The sequence below is a fragment of the Furipterus horrens genome, unplaced genomic scaffold (assembly GCF_987537825.1).
Source record: "Furipterus horrens unplaced genomic scaffold, mFurHor1.1.pri manual_scaffold_6, whole genome shotgun sequence".
In the NCBI taxonomy this organism is placed as follows: Eukaryota; Metazoa; Chordata; class Mammalia; order Chiroptera; family Furipteridae; genus Furipterus; species Furipterus horrens.
Window position 1 is genome coordinate 160,061,992 of NW_028327176.1, and position 23,584 is coordinate 160,085,575.

The 23,584-nt window shown below is 36.5% G+C and overlaps 1 protein-coding gene across 2 annotated transcripts in view; it reads left to right on the forward strand.

Moving 5' to 3' along the window:
* The window catches only part of PKIB (cAMP-dependent protein kinase inhibitor beta), an 83,005-nt gene that overhangs the window by 37,959 nt on the left and 21,462 nt on the right, over window positions 1-23,584 (forward strand). Inside the window, exon 2 of one of the 2 annotated variants that reach the window (XM_090280631.1) lies at window positions 3,299-3,365. The exons of the other annotated variant lie outside the window; for it this stretch is intronic. The gene's annotated coding sequence lies outside the window, so the exon portion shown is untranslated. The remainder of the gene's footprint in view (window positions 1-3,298; window positions 3,366-23,584) is intronic. 2 annotated transcript variants of the gene reach the window in all.

The following is a 23,584-nucleotide window of genomic DNA, read 5'->3' on the forward strand; positions in this document are numbered from 1 at the left end:
TAGATCCTTCTACTTTGTGCAAATTAGTTGCATATTGACATGGTTGTATGCTTAAGTCATTAAAACTTTCAAGTTGGAAAATATATATTTCAACCAGGGAAAATAAATATTCATTATTTTACCAAAACCTAGAAACAAAAATTATATTAAATCCCATCAGATCATAGTTTAATTATTTACATTTATAACTGAGATCAGATCGGGATATACAAGGAAGCCAGTCCATAAACTCAAGGCAGGGACATCAAAAGGGAAGATGGACAATCATCCAGAATTAATAATTTTAGCTACTTTGTTATATTGTCTTGGAATAACTGCTCTTTTTCCAGCTCCATCCTGGAAGTCTTATTTCCAAAATGACAATCTGGTCATGTGGTTTTCAAAGTACACCCCAGGACAAGGAGGAGAGCAAGAATGAAGAGAGAATAGGAAGAGCTTCATGCCCTGAAGTTGTATTAGCCAGAGCAGTTCTGCTTGCATCCATCTTATGTATTGGCCATCTGCTAAAGAGATGTTAAAAAAAATCCTAAGCTAGAGAAAAACAGTTTGAAAATAATTGAACTAGAAGATTTTCCAGATCTGTGTTAATCCACAGCTCTGAATGTACATGTGTTTGATACATTGGATTTCTGCTGATCCACCCACATCTTGATTTGCTCTCCTTCAAGTCATGCACCACCCTTTGGTGAGACCACTGGCTTGAATATCTCATAGCTGTCATATATATCACTAGATTTTCTCAAGATTTAATTGTAGTTCCAAGATAATGAAGAGGAACTAGACCTCTGTAGTAGCAATGTCTTGCAAGTTCTACATTCTATAGTTATGTTCAGGAAGAGCGTAGTATAATAGAACACCTAGTTATATTTATTTTAATTTAAGTTTCTGTTAATATACTTAATATATATGATAATTGTAATGTAACATAAATTATGTTAGTCTATTAGTGTAGTAATACTTATAATTTATAAAAATAAATATTCACAAATAGGAGATGTGTGCCTAAAGTAACTTTTTGTTGTTAGGGACATGCCACTCTTCTTGAACCATTTCATGAATTGCTTCTCTTTTGTTAGTAAAAATTTTGGTATCTGATAACTTAAAAGATGAGTAGAGACTCCGTCTTTTATCCTTTTGTGTATTTGAGTTTAGCATATCTCCCATAAATCTGAATTTTGATGTGTGTGAATAATCAAAAATATGTATAGATTATTATTTTCAAAGTCCATTGTGTTAGTAAATTTGGATGTAATATAAGCACAAAGAAGTGGAGAGGGAAAATAACTATGTTATTCTCTTTTATTTTTGGTTTTTGGTTCTATTGCTATGAGCAGAGTTAAGTGGAAATTCACAAAATCAAAACACAAATTTAATCATGGGCTAGGTATAAGAATTATAGGGGTTTTTAAACATGCATTTTAAAGACATAAGTAACAATCTTTAGCTTTATCTAACTGACTTTAGACTGAAGTCCTCTTTGTTGTTTCTACTAGACCTTTGCTGAGAGTTGTATGCAACTATGAACAAACCAGGACCACAATCTTAATCTTGTTTTTTAGGTGTACGTATTTGCATTATATTACATAAACTTTAAAGTTTATACATTTTTATTTTTACTACTACTTCCCGTACGATTTTTTTCACTTAATTTTCTCTTCCTCTTCTCAGTTCCTTATGTAGGGCTCAATAGAAGGGAAACAGTCCTAGACATAGAGTGAGAGAAACGGCGAAAACCTCATGGGAAGCTGAGTAAGGACAAGGTTAAAGAATATCTGCTTTTCGTTTTAAATTCACTCAAGGTGATAGAGTGTGCACTCAGGCAGCTCTGAGTCTGAAAAGCAGCACCTTGACACTTAAACGGATATTTATTGCATTCCTCCCACCATGTGCAAGACATTGTGCAAGATGAATGAGTCACAGTTAGTACTCTCAAAAGGCTTTAAAAAACTTGTGAAGTGGGGGTGAGAAGGTAGTCAATAATCGGAAATTTATAATATATGTGATAAGTTCAACAATAGATATGTATCAGAGTGTTTTGAAGCCCAGAGGAGAGAACTTACTTAGCCCATGGGGGCAGAAAAGGCTTCTAGGAAAAGGGATGCCCAAGTTAACCCTGAATGGATGAATAGATGTTAGCCAGGGGATAAGGAAGGGGATGAAGGCAAAGGATTTTAGCTGCAGGGGCAATAAATAAGACACACAGGTGCCATTGACTGGCGGTACCTGCAGAGCTTTAGGATTAGTGCAGGTTGAGCGAGGTTAAAAATGAAGGAGAGGTAGATGGGGTTGGAGAGCAACTCCTGGAGTTCATCATGCACCCTGTGAAGAGGCCTGGAATTAATCCTGTAGGAGATGGGGTTGCTGTGAAGGATTAATCATAGAATGATCATGAATATTTACTTTGAAATATTCCACCTGCAATCTGTGTCAAGAATGGATTTAGAGGAAGCAAAAATGAGTACAAGAAAATCGTTTTAGAACATTGTTGCAGCAGTCCAGGAAGAATGAATGGCAGGCTGAACTAGGGCAGCGGGAGTGTGGTGGAGGGAATTATTTGCAACGTACCCTGTTTCCTTGAGTGGCTGATGTGAATATTGATGGTTCAGACTCCTAGTATTTTTTATCCTCTGTGTCAGGTGCTAAGTCCTGAGACACAGGTCCATTTTATGAACAGGAATTACATCTGTAGTTTATCTTGGTTTTTAGGAGCAAGATGGTTGAATACCTTCCACACAGTGGGTGGGGGTGCTGGGAATGTTGGCAAACTGCTTCAGGGCACTTAAGGGAGATGCAAAAAAATGCAAAAATTCTCTACAGTCACATTCCAAAAGTGTGATATATTTGTACAAATTCCCAAGGGTGTAGTCAACTATTTTCTTTTTATTATAGTTATAGAATCACAAAATTTTGTTTTCAAAATAACAAAATATATATCGAGCCCAGTATTTTCTTAGAGTCATTTTTCTATGCCTACATATGTTTACAATAATGGTCAGTCACTTTTAGGGGGTGACTTCCTCAACTTGACATTACCCCTAAAAGCATTAATGAAGTAATTATCCACTGCATTTTGTAGCTGGTAATCCTAGGTACTAACAGCTGTTGCTTGAAATGAAGCCCTTTTGAACTTTTAATAGAAAATTTTAGTATAGTAGTGGAGGTTTTGCTTGTCCCAAGAAAGTCAGCCAAATCATGGTGTTTACCACTTCTAACTCAATTTAAAAAATTATTAAATTTTGATAATCTAACTAGATTTTTACTTTTTCTGATTCTTCATAAAATACTTTTTAATTTGCAGGAAGGAAAATTTATCAGAATTTCTTCTTAAACCTGTCTTAGACATAACATATTTTAATCAACAATTCGTAAGTATCCTTTTCTTCTATACTGGAAAACTAAATATTGATTTTGTGGAAGAAATGGCTCCTTCAGTAAAACACTTGACAGGACAGAACTATACAATTGGAGTTGGCATGCAAAATTTGAATGAAAAAACAAAACAAAACGCAAAGATCACTCCTCAAAAAGCAAAAGAAAACAAAACCTTAATCAGAAAATTTCCCCAAATTTATCTACAGCAAGTGAAAGTTTGATTTATTTTTTTGGCAGTTTCTTTTCTTATTGTCATTTTCATTACTTATTTCCCTTTTGAAAATATCTGAGTATCCACATATTTTAGAAAGTCTGTAACATCAAAGGGAAGGAAGAGGAAAGGCATAGTGCGTGAACACAGGAAAGGAAAGAATCTGTATCCTGATAAAAGTTATATGGCTTTGGGGAACTTTGTATTTTCCATGACCATTTTAGTCACTTTAAAAAAAATAAAACAAAATCTCAGTTGCATAATTACTAAGGTACATTCAGTTTCATCATATTTTTTAAATGTTTATTATTGTGCTAAGCCCCAAAATGATCAGCTCAGTAATGGGGAATATGGAAAACCCTTCCTATTCAATTCAATAAGAGATCAAGACAAGCATATATTTCCACACGTAGATATTTTATTAAATGAATTAAGAAGAACCAGTGGGATGGGGGAGTTCATCCTAAACATATATCTGTAATAATAGCATCTTATATTTTAATCTTTGAAATACATGTAGTCCTATTCTAGTTCTAAAGCAAAGAGTCAGCATATTGAGTTGAAGAGTGTAACGTCTAGAGCCTGTGATATAAAGACAGATTAGGGAAGCAGAGTTAAGTAACTAAGGTCTGAAGTTAGGTGGATTTCTCACTAGATGTTTAAGACCTTGGACAGGTCTGGGCCTTTCAATTATAATAAATATTTGTGCTTGAAGGTTGTTGACTAGAAATGGTGACTACCTTAGATGATTTTATGATTTCAGGAAGTCCCTGAAACATTGTTGCTTAGTAGTTAATAGTTATTTTATCTTGTTTAATATATGGTTATTATTATGACATTAATATTTGTGTAGTAGCTAATAAAACCAACCAACAGAAACTGAGAAAGAGTTCTAACATTCTTTATTAGATAAAGTCTCAGAAAATTGTTTCAGTGGGAGGTGTACTGAACTCTCGACTACCCATTCTGTAGCAATGTAAGCTGTTTCTTAGCTATGTGTCATTAGTTTTCTGTTCCAGTGCATCGCTTTGTGAATTTTGTGGTTTTGGGTAAGCTACCTGAACTCTCCAATGCTTCAACTGGCCAGTAAAATGAGGGTAAAAATGCCTATGTTACCAGACATCTTTGTTACTTTGTTAACAGGCTTGTTATGGAGATTAAAATGATGAAACAATACAACCTAAATAATAATAATAATGAAATAAGCCTATGCTACCATCATAATTTTTTCTCTTTTCATCGATTTGATGTTTTGTCCACATAATGGTCTTATTTATCGGCATACATAAGCTATTCTATGGATGAAGTTAGTGTTTTATTAAATCACTGAAAGAATTGTTAAAAATGCAGATTCTTGGTCATATCCCCAGATATTTTTAATGAGCATCTTAGATAATTCATGTGAAAGTGATCTACAGTCTACCCCTTGAGAAACACTAACTTTTCTTTAAAAATGATACCCCGAGTATAGTAGTTGATTATCAAAATCTTGTGGGAACTTTGTAAAGTATATATATTCCCAGGGCTTCTCCTTGAAGATTCTAATTTGGCAGGCCATGAAACTTGTGTTTCCAAATAGTTACCAGGCTGATTTTGATGTTTGCAAACCAGTGCTTTACAGTCTCATGGTAAATTTTATTGATAAAGCTTATGACCGTGCTTACCATTAGTGGATGAGGGAAAATCATTATGGGTGTGTGTTACAGCTAATCTCGACCAAGTTTACAGGAGTGAAAAGGATGAGTTTTGTTGTCTGCATTTGCAGGCATTAACCAGACTGACAGTCTTCTCACCCTTGGTTGTATCTCAGCTTTCAGCAAATACAAATGCCAAGCCCATAAATTGCATAATTCCCGAATGAGAAAAGACTGTTAGAGAACACCTCTTTCAATCCTCTTCCTTTACAGAGGAGGAAAGAGTGGCTCAGAGATTTGCCCAAGGCCACAAGGTAAGAGCTGGACTTATACTTGGATTTCTGCCCCTAGCCCAGTTCCATTTTCATTACAATTGGTTGGCTCTGATTCTGCCATTTCAAGAACCTACACCTTTGAAAACAGCTTTTTCAGTGCTGCCTGTAGTCCTAAGGCAGGCAAAGAGCTTCTCTACTTAATTGTCCAGCTGTCTGAAAGTGAGAGCTTCTTCCTTTCCAACTCCAGTTCTCTGCCATGACTAAAAAGAGGCAGGCAGGCCCCGGAGGGAACGCAGGTGCTCACCAGGAGAGGCAGCCTGTTCCAGCGGTGGCACCATCTTCTCTATCACCTTCCTGATTCTTTTTCTTAGGGTTGTCCATGCCATTTGTCAAATTCCATGTCTCTCCCTGGCAAAGTCATCATCATTATAAACTGTCTTTTTATTCTTGCATTTTAATATTAATTTAGTTGCCCTTATTTGGATACTATTAATCTCTAAGTGCCATTAAGTTTAACAAATATTAAATACTATTTCACCCCAAGAACAGGCTTGGGTCAAATGGACCCAGCAGGGTCCTAGTTTCAGAAGAGTTCACAGTATCACGGGGAGGGACACTGGTCTGGAAAATGCTGCAGGAGCACTTGGTCCCGCAGGAGGCTTGAGCCTCCTCTTAAAGGAGTCAAAGAGGGCTTTGGCAAGGAGGTGACAGGGGTCTGTTTTGGGTGCCAAAGTAAAAACCCACAGTATATATGTATAACATGTTGAGACCACATGAAGAGCATCTTTCTAAGGCTTAATGAAGAAAACGATGCAGTTGAGATTTATGAGGCAGGTGTGTCAGCATGACGGAGAGAAGGAGATACTGCAGCATGTGGCAGGAGACCTGGGTCTTCTCCTCACGCTACCACCCCAATCCGCATGACCATCAGAACTCCAGTTGGACTCCCCAGGCCTAATTTGACTGTTCAGTTTATTCAAATAATGAAGTTCATGTTATAGGCCTCCCTGTATACTGGGATATAGTCAGATAGAGGTAAAATGCCTCCTAGAAAAAGTGCTGTCTGAACTGAAGCCTCAGTTTTGAGTAGTTGTTGGCCTGGTGAAGAGAAGCTTTTGAAGGAGAACACTCCAGCCAGGAGGAGCTGCATCCATCCATTGGCCTGAACCTGGAGGTGAATAGGTAGCAGTTTCTTTTAGTTGCTGTATCAGAGAGGAATGAAGGAGGTGGGCCTGGGAAGTAAGCAGAATGTAGCTCAAGTAGGCTGTTGTCAGGCTAAGGAAACTGGGTGACCTTTTCTGGCATAAGGGGAGTGAACAAAAACTAGTGAGATTTGCTTGGCAATTTGAAAAATGGACAAGAGACAGGATAATCAGTGAAGAGAGTAGTCTAATATAGAGCGGCTCGTGACTTTAGGGTAGTAAAAGAGGGTGAGCAGAGAAGTTGGTCCATTCATTGAAGAGCTATTTAGTGAATAAAGTTTATACAACTTGATGATGTTGAGGTGGGAGGGAAAAGAATACCTGCTGGGCTTATGACTTGTGCAGCTGGGTGGATTATAGTGCTATACGCTGAGAAGGAAAACCCAGGAGGAAGAACAGGTTTCAAAAGGAAGATGAAGATCTCTAACATGAGTAGATGGGAACAGCTGATCTCTCCTAAGGCTGTTCAATACTAATTGGCCTTCTACATGCTGAGAATATAATATACATTGTCATATTTAATCTTCTCAACTGTGGGAGGTGTTATTATGTGCCCTCAAAAGATTTGGAAGATGGGGCTCAGAGAGCTTAATGCCTTGCCTAAGGTCTCCTAGCTAGTAAGCGGTGCAGCCAAAAGTTCAGACCAGTGCACTAAGCCAGTTGTATTTCCTGCTATAGAACCCGTACCTTCTGTTATATCACTTTGCTTCTCTTTTAGCTCTGACACATATAATTTTGAGAAAATTGGTCACTTGCAGAACACAAATAACTCTAGACTTTATGGAGTGTTAAATTGAAGGCATAAACTCTACTTTCTAATTTATTATTCTCTCTCACTTGGAATACTGCAATTGCCTCCAAACTCTTCTCTTGAATCTACTCTTCTTATTTTCCAAATCTATCCCATTTGTTGCTGCCAAAGTGATCTTTATGAAATTCAGTTTTGATCATAACACCGTAGTTTAAACACCTTCAATGTCTTCCTGGTTGCTACTAGGGTAAACCAACTCCTTAACACATTTCAGTGATGTGGCCCCTGCTAATTGATCTGCTTTATCTTGTGCCATTTTCTACCTTCTTCTCTGTGCTCAGGTCACACTGGTCTCCTTTAGTTCCTGAAATGTCCTGTGGTCTTGTCCTCTGTATTAAATTCTCTTTTTCCATCCCCACACTAGCTAATGTCTTTTCTTCCTTCATATCTCAGCTCCTACTGTTAATGAGTCATTCCGATACATTCACATAACACTTTATAATTTCTCATCTAAGACTTATCACAGTTTGTATTTATACATGGATTTGTGCTTGTTATTTTTCTCACCCATTAGATTCCATAAAAGCAATTATATAACTGTTTTTGTTAAGCACATAATTTTCACCAAATAGATATTTTCCAAGTGAATTAATAAATTTATAAATGAATGAAAGTGATTCGGGATTAATTAATTTATATCTAACTATTTATTTGGAATATTCTTGTTTAGAATTTTTTAAAAAGATCATTTTGTTTATTCCTGTAAAGTAAACTGAGTTTCAGTCATTTACAACATTGTTTTTTAATACCTCAATATTATAGTATTTACCCTGGTATTATATTGTAATTGTCTTCCCTTTCTGAAGTCAATTTTGGTTTGCTTGATAAATGAAGCTAATTCCAACAGCATAGGGATAATTACCAAATTGACATTTTTTGGATTAAACCAATTAAACCAAGGCAATTAAAAATTGGAAATGGCAACTATAAAAGAATAATATGTCATCAGTCAATGTACCAATGAAGGATGAAAATGTGTTATAATTTGTTTTTAAATGTTACATCTTTATTGTACTTGCTGATTAAATGAGACATTTCCATCCCAGTCTTGCTGAAAACAATTTAGAACATTCAGGGTTGATATTTTGTGTTGTTTTTTTTTTTTTTTCTTCAAGAATTGTTCTCTCTGCCATGTGATTCTGTCATAGTCAAACAAATAAGGGGTGCCCTACTGGCTCTCTCCTTAGCATCTGGTCTATCATCTTGTTTCACGTCTCTCCCCACCTTCCACAGGCAAGGTGGTTTCAATCTTGTCCTGCCTCTCTGGAATCTAGGCTAAAACCCCTCTCCCTGAACATAAATAAATTAGTATCTGTTAATGATTGTTATATACTGGCAGTTACAAAATTCAGATTCCAATGAATGCAACTTTTAAATTTCAATGGTAACTGTTGTTGTCTGAATCTCATCATTACAAAGTGCAGTTCTTACTTAACCAAGCCTCCACCAGGTCAACAATCTACTCCTAAGTAAGAGCTTTGCCAATCAAAGGGGTGACTGCTTTTATTTCATAAGAATTTAGAACCCAGATTGACTTCTAAGCAAGGAAGTTCTAGGTCAAGCTATGGACATGTTTTTCTCTTAGACTTTACAATCAGAAACCATTCCCCAAGCATGTGACTGCCTGGCAGAAGGTCTACCATCCTCCATTTCATCCCTAGAGACTGGGTCTTTTCCCTTTACAAATTATATTCACCATGTCCACACAGTGATCTTTTCAAAAGTGATTTTTGTCCTTAAAAATATTAGAAACCACCATTACTGTGGGATAAGTACTAACCCAAATATCCAGTGACATAAAATTTAAATTTGATTCAGAAATTAACCAGATCTCTATTGAACCAACAACCTGGTCTCCTTTTCCTTAGCTTTAAAACCACGATTGCTTTGTTTGTATTTATAAATATGCTAATGCTAAAGTTTTCCTAGCTCCAAAATTCTCAGATATTTTCAAGTTATTTATGGATTGTCATTGTTTTGTTTTTCTCTTGACTGTCTTTTATGACATTGATTAGTTTGACTTTGCATTAATTCCATTAAATTGTAAAACAGGAAGAAGAGACTGGATTAGGTATGCTGTGGCCAAGATCAGATAGACATTTGAGTTGTATAAAACATTATATTTAACTCTTTTTAAAACCCCATTAAAATATTTCTATGAGTATTTTTTTTCACCCTTTCACTTTTTTCACTCTGCTCCCCACCCTCCCTCCCTTCTGACAGCTGTCAGTCTGTTCTCTGTATTTACGATTTTGTTTCTCTTTTATTTGTTGGTTTATTTTGTTCATTAGATTCCACTTATAAGTGGAACGATATGGTACTTGTTTTTCTCTGACTGGCTTATTTCACTTAGCGTAATGTTCTCCAGGTCCATCCACGCTGTCACACAGTATAGTAAAGTGGTGATAAATGGTGATGGAAGGAGACTTGCCTTGCGGTAGTGAACACACAATACAATATACAGATGATGTATTACAGAATCATACACCTGAAACCTATATAATTTTATTAACCAGTGTCACCCCAATATATTCAATTAAAAATAAAATAAAAATAAATAAAAATATTTCTATATATTTTTAAATTCAGAAAACACACATTAATCTTCACCCAGATACTGAACCTCACAGGTCATTAAAAATGTGTTATGAAAAGTTAGTCACTTTCTCCCAGTTGTATAGATGGTGATAGAATGAGGAGCTGAATCATATGTTTCCATCACTACTCTTAATTTAAAAAATGGAAGTTACCACTAAAATAAATCAGAGATTATGCCAAAGTGCAGATAGTATTTTACAATTGCAGTTTTAAAAGATTACAAATTCTATTTATAGTTGTAATTACTACTATGTATTTGAGAAATAGAGATGAGAATGGCTCAGCATGTGTTTTCCAGATAAATCTGGAGGCAAGTTATAGATAGGATTAAAAGAAAGAAGATTTTTAGGTTCAAAAGAGTTTAACTCATGCATAAACACAACAGTAAAATGACCACTCTATGTGGCCTCAGTAGAACTAATGTTTACAAAAATGTGAAAATATTTTGGTATGACTGGACTAGCTTATCTTAAATTAAAAATGCATCAAAGAAATATGGCATTTTAGACTACAGAAAGCCTTCTGATTTACAATTTTCCAACAACTTTTGAATTGTAATCTTGGCTTATAAAACTTCAAAAGACAGAGGCTATTCAAGTTAACAGGAGATAGTATCTCTGCTCTCTCTCTGAGCTCTATTGAGGATTTATTGAGTAAAAATAGGTAAAAACAAAAACAAAAATTTAAAAAAACCATAAACATTTGTACCATTTTTTATTATTTCCGCACCCATAACAGAAGCTTCTTAAAAATATCAAAATGGTCCGCTCTCTGGACCCTGAGATGTATGATTATTTTCAGTGCCCTGCAGATCCCCAAATGCAAGTATTGTAAGGAAGAGTGTGAACTTGGAATTTGAGTCAACTCATTTGAGACTGAAAGACCTAGGGACAGTTGCCTGGTAACACAGAATAACTTGAACTAAAACACTCTTCATTCAAAGGAAACAAGAACTATCATATACATGCTGATTAAATTTTTCTTTGAGCTCATGCTTTGTAAAGCAAGTAATATTTTGTAGTAATTTTTACCCATCTAGCTAAGTTTTGAGGTTATTGTAATGAATATACCTAGTCCTTAAGTCTTTAAAGTTAATCAGATTGGCTTTTAAATCTTTATGAATGAATTAGGATATGCTTGGATCACTATTTTCCTCTTTAGTTCCTGGCTATTTTTGATGAATGATTGGGAAATTTAGATGAGTTTGATTCACGTAGATTGGTGTGTACAGTAAGGGAACTGACAAAAGAGACAGCTAAAAGTTACTTAATTACTAGAAAGAAAACTATAAAAAAATATAGGTTCCACTGCCTACATTGTAAGTGGAAAAATAAAGGGATACTTTAGATATTAAGAGAACATTCCATGACAGGGATTAGGGAAACTGAGGCTCAAAGAGGTTAGGAAATCTGCTCAGTGTTATGTACTTGGTGGTGCTTGGAATGTCTGCTTGACTCCAACACCCCTTAAAAATAGGCAGAAGATAAAATGCTGATAACTCAGGAAAATTTCTCATCTTTTCCAAATAACACTTCTTTCCATTACTTTGTGGAAATGCCACCCACCAGTAATGATTTGCTTCTTTGCTGCCAGACTTTGTCTGGAGTTTTCCTTGTTGGGGAACACATATAGAACATACTCCTGTGAATGAATTAAGTAAATACAAGGGTGGGCAAAAGTAGGTTAACAGTTATGAGAATGAAAAAGTTTATTTTTGTAGTATTATTTAATTATTATTGATTATTATATTATTATTTAATTATTATTGATTATCCTACTTTTGCCCACCTATGTATTTTCCAAGAGCTAGTTTGGCTAGGATGAAGAGATAGAGTGCATTGGAAGGTCTATTGCAGGTGGTGGGGTGGGGCTGGAGAGAGGAACAAGAGAAGATTGATGAAGGAAGATGGTGAAGGGTGCAAAGAAATTGATCTGGGAGTCTGCATTTCACTGGAGGCTGTGCGTATTGCTGTAGTGAAATTGTGCTCTCAAGTGTGCTCTAAAGTGGTCTTGCAATGTTGCAATCCTTACATCAATGTCGTTGTATATTCATCTTCAGTATTTGTCCTATTACCAGTAACTGTTTTACGTTGATTGCATTTCAAAAATTGCTTCTGATTTTTTTCAGAAGATGCACAGCTATCAATGATGGCCCCCAACTATTAGTTGAATTGCATGGCTTTTTAATCATGCCTTTTTCTTAATTAATTTTTTTACAATATCTTTGAGATACCCAGAGAGAGCTTAGTCAATATCATTCAGGATGTCCTGGTTTCTCATGCTCACTCCAGGGTTAAAAGCCTTGGTGAGCAATTCTTTCAGCTGTTTTTAATGTGTCCATGCTTCCTTTCTTCCTCACCTATACCTGCTACTGAGGATCTTTGAGAATGTCTGTAATTATACCAATTGTTCAGTATTCCCTCACTTATTGCGGGTATTACATTCTAGACCCCGCTGGGATAGGTGAAAATCTGCAAAGTAAGAACCTTATATTTATTAAAATAAATATGTATATTTATATATATTTTAAGGCTTTATGAACCCTTTCTACACACTTATAAACAGTTCCCAGTCCCTTATTAACCTTTCCCACTCCCTTATTAACCTTTTCCACACTTTTATAAACACTACGTATGTTCTTAAACATATTCTACACTCTTAAACCTACCTGACTTTAACAACATACATATACAGTACCGCAAAATCCCACAATATGGTGAAAAATCTGTGATAAATAATTAAATATATTGTTTTTTAAAATCCCGCGATACAGTGAGGCTGTGATAAGTAAACTGCGATATAGAGAGGGACTACTGTATTACAAATAGAATCAGCTTTCTATTATTTTTTCAATTATTTTAATTATGATGAATTATGGAAGAATTTCTTTCAACTAACATTTTTCAGCATCCTTAATCAAATGTCAAAGGATAACAATGAAAAATATGATGTGACATGGGTAACAGTGGCAGGATGACTTGAAAGGTCTTGCTTTGTTCAGACATACTCCATCTTAGGGTATTCACTTAAAATAACAGCTTTTTTTTTTTTAAGTTCAATAACATAAGCTTCTTTTCCACACAGACAGGATCTTCAAATGATGTGGGTTGCACAGTCAGATCGATACAAAGTTTATTCAGAAAGTCCTCATTGAACATCTACGGTTCACTGTCTCCACTTTTTTAAAATTTAATTTAATTTTATTGTTTTTCTATTACAGTTGTCCCATTCTATCCCCCCATTTCTCCCCCTCACTGTCTACACTTAGAATCTATTTGTTCTTAGCTCTCAGGAGATATGGTCTTTTGGGGGGCAAAACAAGTCACCCATATAGTACATTTAGTGAACAGCATATTAAACTGATTTAATGGTGAACTTCAGGATTGGTTATCAAATTAAAGGTGAAAGAGTCCAGGGGATGAGTGTTATAGCCAAGGCCATGAGTATGTATCCTGATAGAGCAGGTCTGGACAAAGTTAGTTTTATGATTCATTTACTTTTCAGTGTACTACAGCCAATTTTGAGTAAGGTCTGAAATTGGAAGAGTAGACCTCCACAGCTGTGTGTATGCATTGGTATACTTCACTAAAATGACCAGTGAATAGTTTATTGTTTCAGGTGATACACACTGTTAGACTTTGAAGCAAAAATTTTATGGTTTTACGTTTTTTTTCTTCATTACACTATTAGAGGAAGATGGAGGAGAATCTGAACTAACCTTTACTCTAGTTCAGTTGCTGTCAAACTTGTGTGACAGCAAAATCTTCTAGAGGACTTGCAATACATATGGTGTCAAACACACTGAATAGAAGTCTCTTGGTAAGGAAGGCACTAGCAGTCTGTACTGTTAACAGATGTCCCAGGTGAGCCTTATGAGCAAAAAAGTTTGGGAAGTACTTACTGCTCTAGTTCCTCTGGAATAGGGTCATAGGTATTTTACCTATCCTTGTTCACTCTTCCTCTATTTCTCTCTCTCTCCATTAATATTTTTTACAATTTCTTCACTATTTTCTTCCCTCTGCTCATTTTGGTTTAATCTAATGGATGGAAGCCAGCTGCCTCCACGTTCTCTCTGGGCATGTGCACCCACTGAATGGATGCACTGTTTCCTAAGCTAATCATTGATAGGGAGTGGGAGTATAGACTCACCGCTCCCTCACTTTAATGTGACTAATTGGCTAAAACATCATAAATCAAATCATATTGTTACCACAAGTAGTTAGCTAGTTATTAGGAAAGGAAGAAGGCTTAGGGAATCAGACATCGTTGAGCATAATTAACAGGGAACAAGCCTGCTTGTTCCACCAGAAAGTTCTAGCTTCACATACTTCCCAGGGAACTACCAGTCACCCCAAAGATCACTGGGAGGAGGCAAGCACATATGCAATAGGAACTAAAATGGTAACCATAGATGCCTGTCAGTCTAGCCTGGGGAAATAATGGATTGATTGCCTTTCAACTGGAAGACAAACCCATCAGAAGCCTGCAAAAGCTTTGGAGGTTTATTGGTTATTCTGTAAAAGCCCCTATTCTCTTCGAAGCTCAGTGACCCATGCTTGCCCTGTTCTCACATTCTCTTCAGAGTGACCATGTGGGTCTACGGGCCAGTGGCTGCATGGACTCCAAACACAGGCTCCAGGTGGGAGCCTGGGTACAGCAAGGCAGCAGGGGGTAGCATTAGGCTACCTGGATAGAGACTGAGACGGCTAATGTGGGAACAATGAACCAGAAACTCTGGACACCGGCCTTTGTTTTGGCCTTGCTGAAGACATGGTTGAGAGTTTTTCCATGGTGGAACAGATGGAGATAGGACTCATGGGCAGCCTTCTATTTCCACCAGAATAAATCTTGCCACACCACAATCTTCTGTGCGTGGGTATGTGAAATACTTTTCTCACAGCAATCCTCTGAAAGAGCCCTACTGCCACTGGCAAAAACAAAAACCAAAAACCAAAAACCAAAAAATCCCGGGTTAAAAAGGTTACAAAATTCCATGCTCCTTGCCGGGTGAGCAAAGTGGAGACCAGCCATCCACAGCTAATTGGCCCATTAAGACTTAAAAAAAAAAAAAAAAAAAATCATAGGAAGAGCTAATTTGCTTTAAAATCACTCTGTTAGTCTCCAAACTGGCATAGAGATAAACTTTTCCAGAGAGCTCACTTTTTTGTTTTCTCCTTTCCACATTTTAATTAAGTGTTAAGGTGAAAAATCTAGTTCATCTCTGTAGCATGGCTCATAAGATGGAAGAGGAATTAATTTACACTGCCTGGTGTCAGGTGTAATATGATTATGTTGGCAAAGCTATAAAAAGAAAATATCCAAAGCTTATTTAAAAAAAACATTGAGAGAGGTCACTGTTAGAGCAGATGGATAAAGTTGAGTGCCTGATCATTTAGCAACTACTGAGCTAAAAGGATATTTGGGCCAAGAGGTACATAGCTAGGGTAGCTTGGAGAAGGTCACAAAATCATAATTATAACTTTCAAGAGGAAATTTCAAAATTTTACAGTAAAATGCATGTTTATTTGTCTTACTGTATAAAAAATAATTAAAAGATATGATAGGGAGATCCAAGTTGGTGGTTGATTAAGTAGAAGCTACACTAACCTCTTCCTTGGACCAATCTAATTATGATTAAATTGTAGAGAAATCATCCAGAAAAGCCAACTGAACATTAGCTGGAGAGAAGACTTATAACCATAGATACACAGAAGAAACCACTTCACCACAAAGTGACTGGAACCACTGTCTATAGAAATGAGGAAGTCTCACTGAAGATTTGACTCTGACAATAAATTTGTGAATTTGGCAACCAACAAAGCTCTCTGGTTAGAGGAAACAAGATAGTAGAAGTGGACCTCTTACTATATCTTAAATATATCCTAGGAACTAAAGTTCCACAAATTTTTTCCAGTCAAGGTGGAGGCACAGGTAGACACATTTCACTTCATCACACAACCACAGAAAGAATTACAACCAGATCTCAAAACTAATAACACCCAGAACCATCAGGAAATCGAGCTATATGGAAGTATGGACCAAGGAATTAGAGATGCCACAGTCACCCAGATGGGTAGGAGGGGCAGAGTCATGGAGATGGGCAGAGAGGCAGTGTGGCATGGATAGGTGGCAGCAGTGGAAGGGACAGCCCCATATTCACATGTGGTGGATAAAAACTAGGAGAAATATCTTGGGACTGAGCAATCCCAGCCCCAGGCCAGACTGCAGAGTCCAGGGTTTCAGCACCTGGAAGGTAAATTCCTGTTACTCCTGGCTGTAAAAACCAGTAGGGATTGGGGCAACAGAAGAAACAGCAGATTTTGGCCACTTAAAGGGCTTGCATGGGGCAGCAGAAGAAACTACCATATTTTTGCCACTTGAAGGGCCCACACGGACTTAGAACATATGCAAACCCACCCACTCTGGGTTTTGCCACTAAAGTAGCAGCTATGGGAAATGGGTAAAGTGATTGGAAACAGGGTGAGTGCTGGGAAAACCTCCAGGAGGCATTGTCCTTTCTCTGAGCCCTCTCCACATACAGAGACACAAAGCAGTGAAGCAGGTTGTCCAGCCCTGGCAATTACCTAAGGCTCTGCCCCACACAATTTACAAGTGCCTTTTTTACTTAGGCCACACTACTAAGACAGGGAGTAAAAGAGCTGTACCTAATACACAGAAACAAAACACAAAGAGGCTGCCAAATTGAGAAGACAAAGAAATATGGCACAAATGAAAGAACAGAACAAAAGCCCAGAAACAGAGATAGCCAACTTATCAGATGCAGAATTTAAAACACTGATGATCAGAATGCTCACAGAACTCACTGAGTATGGTAAAACCATAACAGAAGGAATGAAGGTTACACTAAGTGAAATAAAAAAAATCCACAGGGAACCAACAGTGAAGAGAAGGAAGCTGGGATTCAAATCAACGATTTGGAACATAAGGAAGAAATAAATATTTAACCAGCACAGAGAGAAAAAACAAGAATTTTTAAAAAACAGGAGAGAATAGGAAGACTCAGGGACGTCTCCAAAAGTGCCAACATTCGAATCATATGAATGCCAGAAGGAGAAGAGGAAGAAATTAAAAACTTATTTGAAAAAATAATGAAAGAAAACTTCCCTAATTTGGTGAAGGTAAAAGACATACAAGTCCAGGAAGCACAGAGTCCCAAACGAGGTAGGCCCAAAGAGGACCGCACCAAGACACATGATAATTAAAGTGCCAGAGGTTAAAGATAAAGAGAGAATCTTAAAAGCAGCAAGAGAAAAGCAGAGTTTTCTACTAAGGAGTTCCAATAAGGCTATCAGCTGATTTCTCAAAAGAAATGTTGCAGGCAAGAAGGGGCCAGCAAGAAGTATTCAAAGTGATGAAAAGCAAGGACCTACAACCTAGACTGCTCTGTTCAGCAAAGCTATCATTTAGAATGAAAGGACAGAAAAAGTGCTTCCCAGACAAGGTGAAATTAAAGGAGCTGATCATCACCAAGACATTATCACATGAAATATTAAAGGGACTTATTTAAGAAAAAGAAGATCAAAGCTATGAACATTAAAAAGACAATAAATTCACAACTATCAACAACTGAATCTAAAAAACCAAACCAAACCAAACCAAAACAAACTAAGCAAACAACTAGAACAGGAACAGAATCATAGGTATAGAGATCATTTGGAGGGTTATCAGCAGGGATGGGGAAGGGGGAGAATGGGTAACAAGGGGCAGGGATGATTAAGCATAATTGGTAGGTACGAAGAATAGCATAGGAAATGGAGAAGCCAAAGAACATACATGCACAACCCGTGGACATTAACTAAGGGGAGAATTGCTTGAGGGAAGGGGATAATGAGTGGAGGGAGGCAAAGGGGGAAAGTTGGGACAACTATTATAGCATAATCAATAAAATATACCAAAAAAAAAAAAAAGGTATGATAAATACAGTGTAGTCAACGATTTCTTCCAGGGATTCTAATATTGGGTTTCCTTTAATGTAGTCTTTGGGGCCTTCTCTCCTTTGTTATCAGAAAATGGCATTCTATTAAATGCAAATTTATTTATATATATATTTTAAATAATTTATTTATTTGTTTATTTATTTTATTTTTAGAGAGAGGAAAAAGGAGAAAGAGAGGGAGAGAAACCACTGTGTGGTTGCCTCTCACTCACGCCCCCAACTGGGGACCTGATGTGCAACCTAGCAATGTACCCTGACTGGGAATTGAACCAGTGACACTTGGCTCGCAGGCCAATGCTCAATCCACTGAACCACAGCAGCCAGGGCTATTTTTATATTTTAACAAAAAAATTTTTAAAGATAAAATGCAGCAATAAATAAAGTCTAAAATTAAACCAAAAACATACTTGAACCTTTAAACAAAAGTTGATATCTTAACTATTTTTAATGCTAATTGCTGTCATTGCAGATTAGTTAAAAGTTAAAACTGACATAACTGAAAATAACAATTATACCACCAGCAAAAGGACTTTGATTCCATGTTATTCTGGGAGAGAATTTTAAAGCATCTGAATGGGTGTGTTCACAGATTAATAGTCATAATGTGTATGTATATTATATGATAGTTAATGAGAATTATAAAAGACAAAAAGTAATTTCCATTCAAAATTGTGCATATTATTTCAATCGTATAATCTTTGTTTTTAAGATTCAAAATTGAATTAAAGTTTTCATATTAGATAAATGCTTGGGCAATGTTTTGAGTTTGTTTCAACACTGTGGAGAATATTTCAATGAAAGAAAATATTCTTGCTTAAGTGACTCATGCATATGGTAGATGGCATGATAGGCAAGTTTTAGATGACTTCTGGGTCCCCCTAAGTTTATACCTAGGTATTTCTATGCTATTTTAATCTCTTTTAAATTTATTAGTGTCTATGACTCTAGAACGGAGGCAATGTAATGAAATCATTCATATCCCATGTCTTCAAACCACACATAACATGGATTAATCCTAATTTAGAGCAAGTTCCTAGTATCTAGAAGACTTGATTTGTCATCTCATTTGAATTAAAGAGATAATCTCCCCTACCTTTTATCTCTGGCATTTGTGGTAAGGGTTAAGTAAAAAAGCTTAGGTGCATTGGCAATGGGTTTTACATTAGGAGAGTAGTTGAGTACCCAATGCTCCTTCCTCCCCCTACCCTTTTTGTTTTTATCAGCCCTTGGGCCACAAGCCATCATGGATGTGCATTTCAATACCCTTGGGGGTCAGGAGAGCACAAGCAACAGCAGCAAAGGAAGCAGCGGCACAGGAGACCAGCAAGGTCACTACCCTTGTGTGAAAAACAACAACTGGGATGTCATGCTTAACTCTCTATGGGGTGGTCATCTTCTTCTTTGCATTAGCCTCACAAAGGACTGTCTCTGGGCCTGTTCTGTAGGTGCACAATTACAAACAATGTCTGTATAGCTTTCCCAAGCAGCCAGTGCTGGTTGCCAGACTAGATGCAGTGACCTAACTTAGCACTTGGTAAGCAAGACTGAAGCTCTGACTGGTTACGTCACTGTGCTTTCACTGCCTTCACAGGTGGGAGCCTCAGAGACCACCCGCCAAACACAGGCTAAACCTGACAGCACCAGGAGTTACCAGGGAATATAAAATAACAGCCATTCCTGACTTGAGGGCAAGAGGGTTTTAGGGTAGAAAGAGATGTCAGTGGACAGCAAAGACAATGCAATGCCATACAGGACACAGCTCCCGCCAGCCAGCATTAGTGGTACCGTCTCAGGCAGCATTCACCATGTCACAAAACCAGTTCACCAAGAGCAGTTCATTAAGGCTGACCAAGTGTCCTTTTTTCATGGTTGGGCATGTCATGTGGTTTGTGATACCAATGGTTTTTATTGGCTCCTGGTCATCTGTTAGTGAGGGAGAGATTCCTGCCCTGGGGGTATGAAGTTGGCTAAATACACAATGCTTGACACTGAACAGATAAAATTGACAGTAGTTTATTAGCCACATATATTCATAACCCAGGGAAAATACCATAGGTCATACAGGCCACATGGGGATTGTACACAGGAACAGAGTAAATAACCAAGGGTTATAGAGAGCAAACAGTAGTCACAGGAAGGTGTGCCACCTCCTAATTCCCACAAGAGGATGTGATTGACTTGTTTGAATAATTACACAGGCTGGCAAGGAACTGAAAAGTACTGCTTAGGAATAAACAGAATTGTGCCTGATCCCTTTGATAAAAAGATTGTTATTTGCCTAAGGTACCTTATCTATGGGAACAGAAGGGAGAGGCACCATTTGAAGCACTCTCAATTTACTAGATGTCAGGGCAGCATGTAATATTAAACCTTCATTTTAGGCCTTACTCCAGATGGAGGAATAAATCCTGTGAATTTATGTGGAAGTGAATTATTTTACTTCGAATCATAAGACTTGTTTTTTGCTATGAAGGGAAAATGGAGCTCTGTGGGTTAAAGTAAGTTCTGTTAAAGATCAATGCAGTTACATTATTACACAATGTTTCTTTGTGACTTCACAAAATGGATATCTTGATATTACTTGGATACAAAAATTATTGAAATTTAGCTAGAAATTTCTTTTCTGGCATTATGGAAGACTTAATCCCCTTTAAAGGACATTTTTAAAATGTCTTTTAAAAATCCCTAATACTACAGAACACACTAAAATGTAGGATAAAGTATTTTCAAAACTCTTTTTAAATGAATGTTTATATTGACAAATAACTATGAGAGTACTTCATAAATCCAGAAAAAACATAAATACAAACCTAGAGGCAGGTGAATGCTATACTCAGCAGCTTCCGTGAGTTCCTTAATGTCTTAACACGTCTGTTTTAAAGAGTCATGTTTTGGGGACAAGAGGAGAAACCTGGGACCCACTCAAGGTAGGGAATCAGATTGGGTCCCCAGAATAAGACTTAAACTGCTGAAGAGTGACATATTCAGCCAAAGGGTCACATGGTGAAACCCTAACCTTCAAAAAAGGACAGCAAGGATAGAGTCTTGGCCTTGCCTTGGGTAGAAAAGGGGGAAAAGGCTCTACTCATCATGTAATACCAGATATAGAACCTCAGGTGTTTGAAACTGTGTAGTCTGAAAAAGTCCATGTTGAGAACTTAAAGCTAACCAATTTGGTAGTGACTCCAGATGCTCATGTAGAGGAAAACACTTTAATTTAGATCTCAGATAACTTCAATGAAGATAAAAAAAAAAAAAAAAAAAAAAAAAAAACATAAGCTCACAACCCAAAGTCATAAAACATGCCACCATGAGAGAGAATCAGACTATAAAGAATTCAGATGTTGGAATTATATGAACTTTAAAACCATGGGCTTAATATATTTTAAAAGAATAAATGAGAGTATTTTAATTATGTATGACTAAAGAATAAGATACTATACTACAATGAGGCATATGAAAAAGAGCCAGATTATCTAGAAATGAAAAATATAATTAGAAATCAATACTTGGTATATACCTAATGAAGTAGATTAGACACAGATAGAACTAGTGAACAAAAAGATTGATCTGAAGACATTATGCACAATGCAGTACAGAGTGACAGAAGAGATGGAAAATATGAAAGAAAGGTTGAGAGACTTGGTCAACGAAATGAGACTATTTATCTCATATGTTGAATTTAAATTCCCAGTGAAATAACAGAAAAAGGGTGGAAAGTAATATTCAAAGAAATAATAACTGAGACTTTTCTAGAATTGATGAATCTCAAATTTAGGTATCCTAACAAATACTAAGAAGAAAAAAAGGTATCTAGGCACCCATAGTGACATTTAGAAACTCCAAAGATGTTAAATCCTCAAAATATGCCAGAAAAAAGGCTCTGTAAACCACAAAAAATGACAATTATATCTCAGTGTATTATTCAGCGTTCTCCAGAGAAACAAAACCAATAAGATATACATTTATCTATTATTCACAATTAGCTTAAGGTATTCTGGAGGTTAAGAAGTTCCAAGATCTGCAGCCAGCCAGCAAGCTGGAGACTCAGGAGAGCCAATAATGTAATTCTGTTCCAAGTCTGAAGGCCTGAGAAATGAGAGAGCTGGTGATAGAATCTGAGTCTGAAGACACTGGAAGACCAATGTCCTAGTTCTAAGATAGGCAGAGAGAGCAAATTCTCCCTTAATCAACTTTTTATTCTATTTAGGCCTTCAGTGGATTGGATGATGCCCATTCACATTTGGTAGGGCAATCTGCTTTATTCAGTCTGTTGATTCAAATGTTAATATCATCCATAAACAACCTCACCATCACACCCAGAACAATGTTTAAACAAAGACTTGGCACACTGTGGCCCAGGCAAGTTGACAGAAAATTAACCATCACAATCAGCAAGCTTCTTAACAAAAATGAAGTAAAGTAGGATGGTATTTGTGATATGCTGTTAGAAGGTAACATAAAGCTAAGGTAAAATGCCTTGCAAGAATAATGATAAAATAGATCTTTACAGACATAGAAAAACCAATAATTCTCCTAAAGGAATTTCTAAAGAGAAAAGGTTTCTTTTATCTCAGAATTGCAACATGCCAAAAAGAATGTTGCAGAAATATAATGGTAATATGGATATATAGAAGAATGTAGTACTTAAAAGACACATGCTAAAATATTTAGATGTAAAGTATCATGCTATCAGCAACTTGCTTTCAAATGACTGAACGAAAATTGTATATGTGTATATGTATTTAGAGAGCACAGCCATTCTCGGCGGTGCAGATAGACTCTTAAGAAGCTACACCATCGTCTCTCGAGACGGACGGCTGCCGACGACGACGATTTAGAGAGCAAGGTTAAATAACAAACTTTTAACATATAATTGAAGTCAAGTGAAAGTTATACATATATTGTTCTTTCAACTTTTCTGTATGGAAATATTTAAATACAAAATTCAAAGGAAGATATTATAACTAAAGCTGTTTATTTAATAATCTTAGAATTTTGTCATAAATATACTTTCCATGTTTTTTCCATGACAGACAATCTTCCCATCAATATCTAGTTTTCTGGTGTTTCTCTCTGTGAATTTTCCAAGACCACTATCAATAGTTCAGTGATTATATTGGTAGTTTCACCCTTTGTTACAAATCATGGCATGTTTGTCTGTTTCCAGGGTCTCTATTTTATTTCATTTTTCTACTTGATTATCCTTGAAGAATACCACACTATCTTAATAACTAATACTCAGTTATGAATTTTATATCTGAAAGTGTAAGTCCTCAAACTGTATAATGAATCTTTACATCTACTAGTGTAAGTCCTTCTCCTTTTTATTTTCCTTCTTTTTTAAATAAGAAGCTATTATCGGTCTTTTGCATTTACATATAAATGTTGCAATAAGCTTATCATTGTTATTATAGTGGATTTGCTTACAAAACTTCCTTTTTAATAGCCTTCTAATGGTTATCCTTCATACCAGTTCTCTTTTCAGACAATTCATCTCATATACACTTTTATTATGTGACTT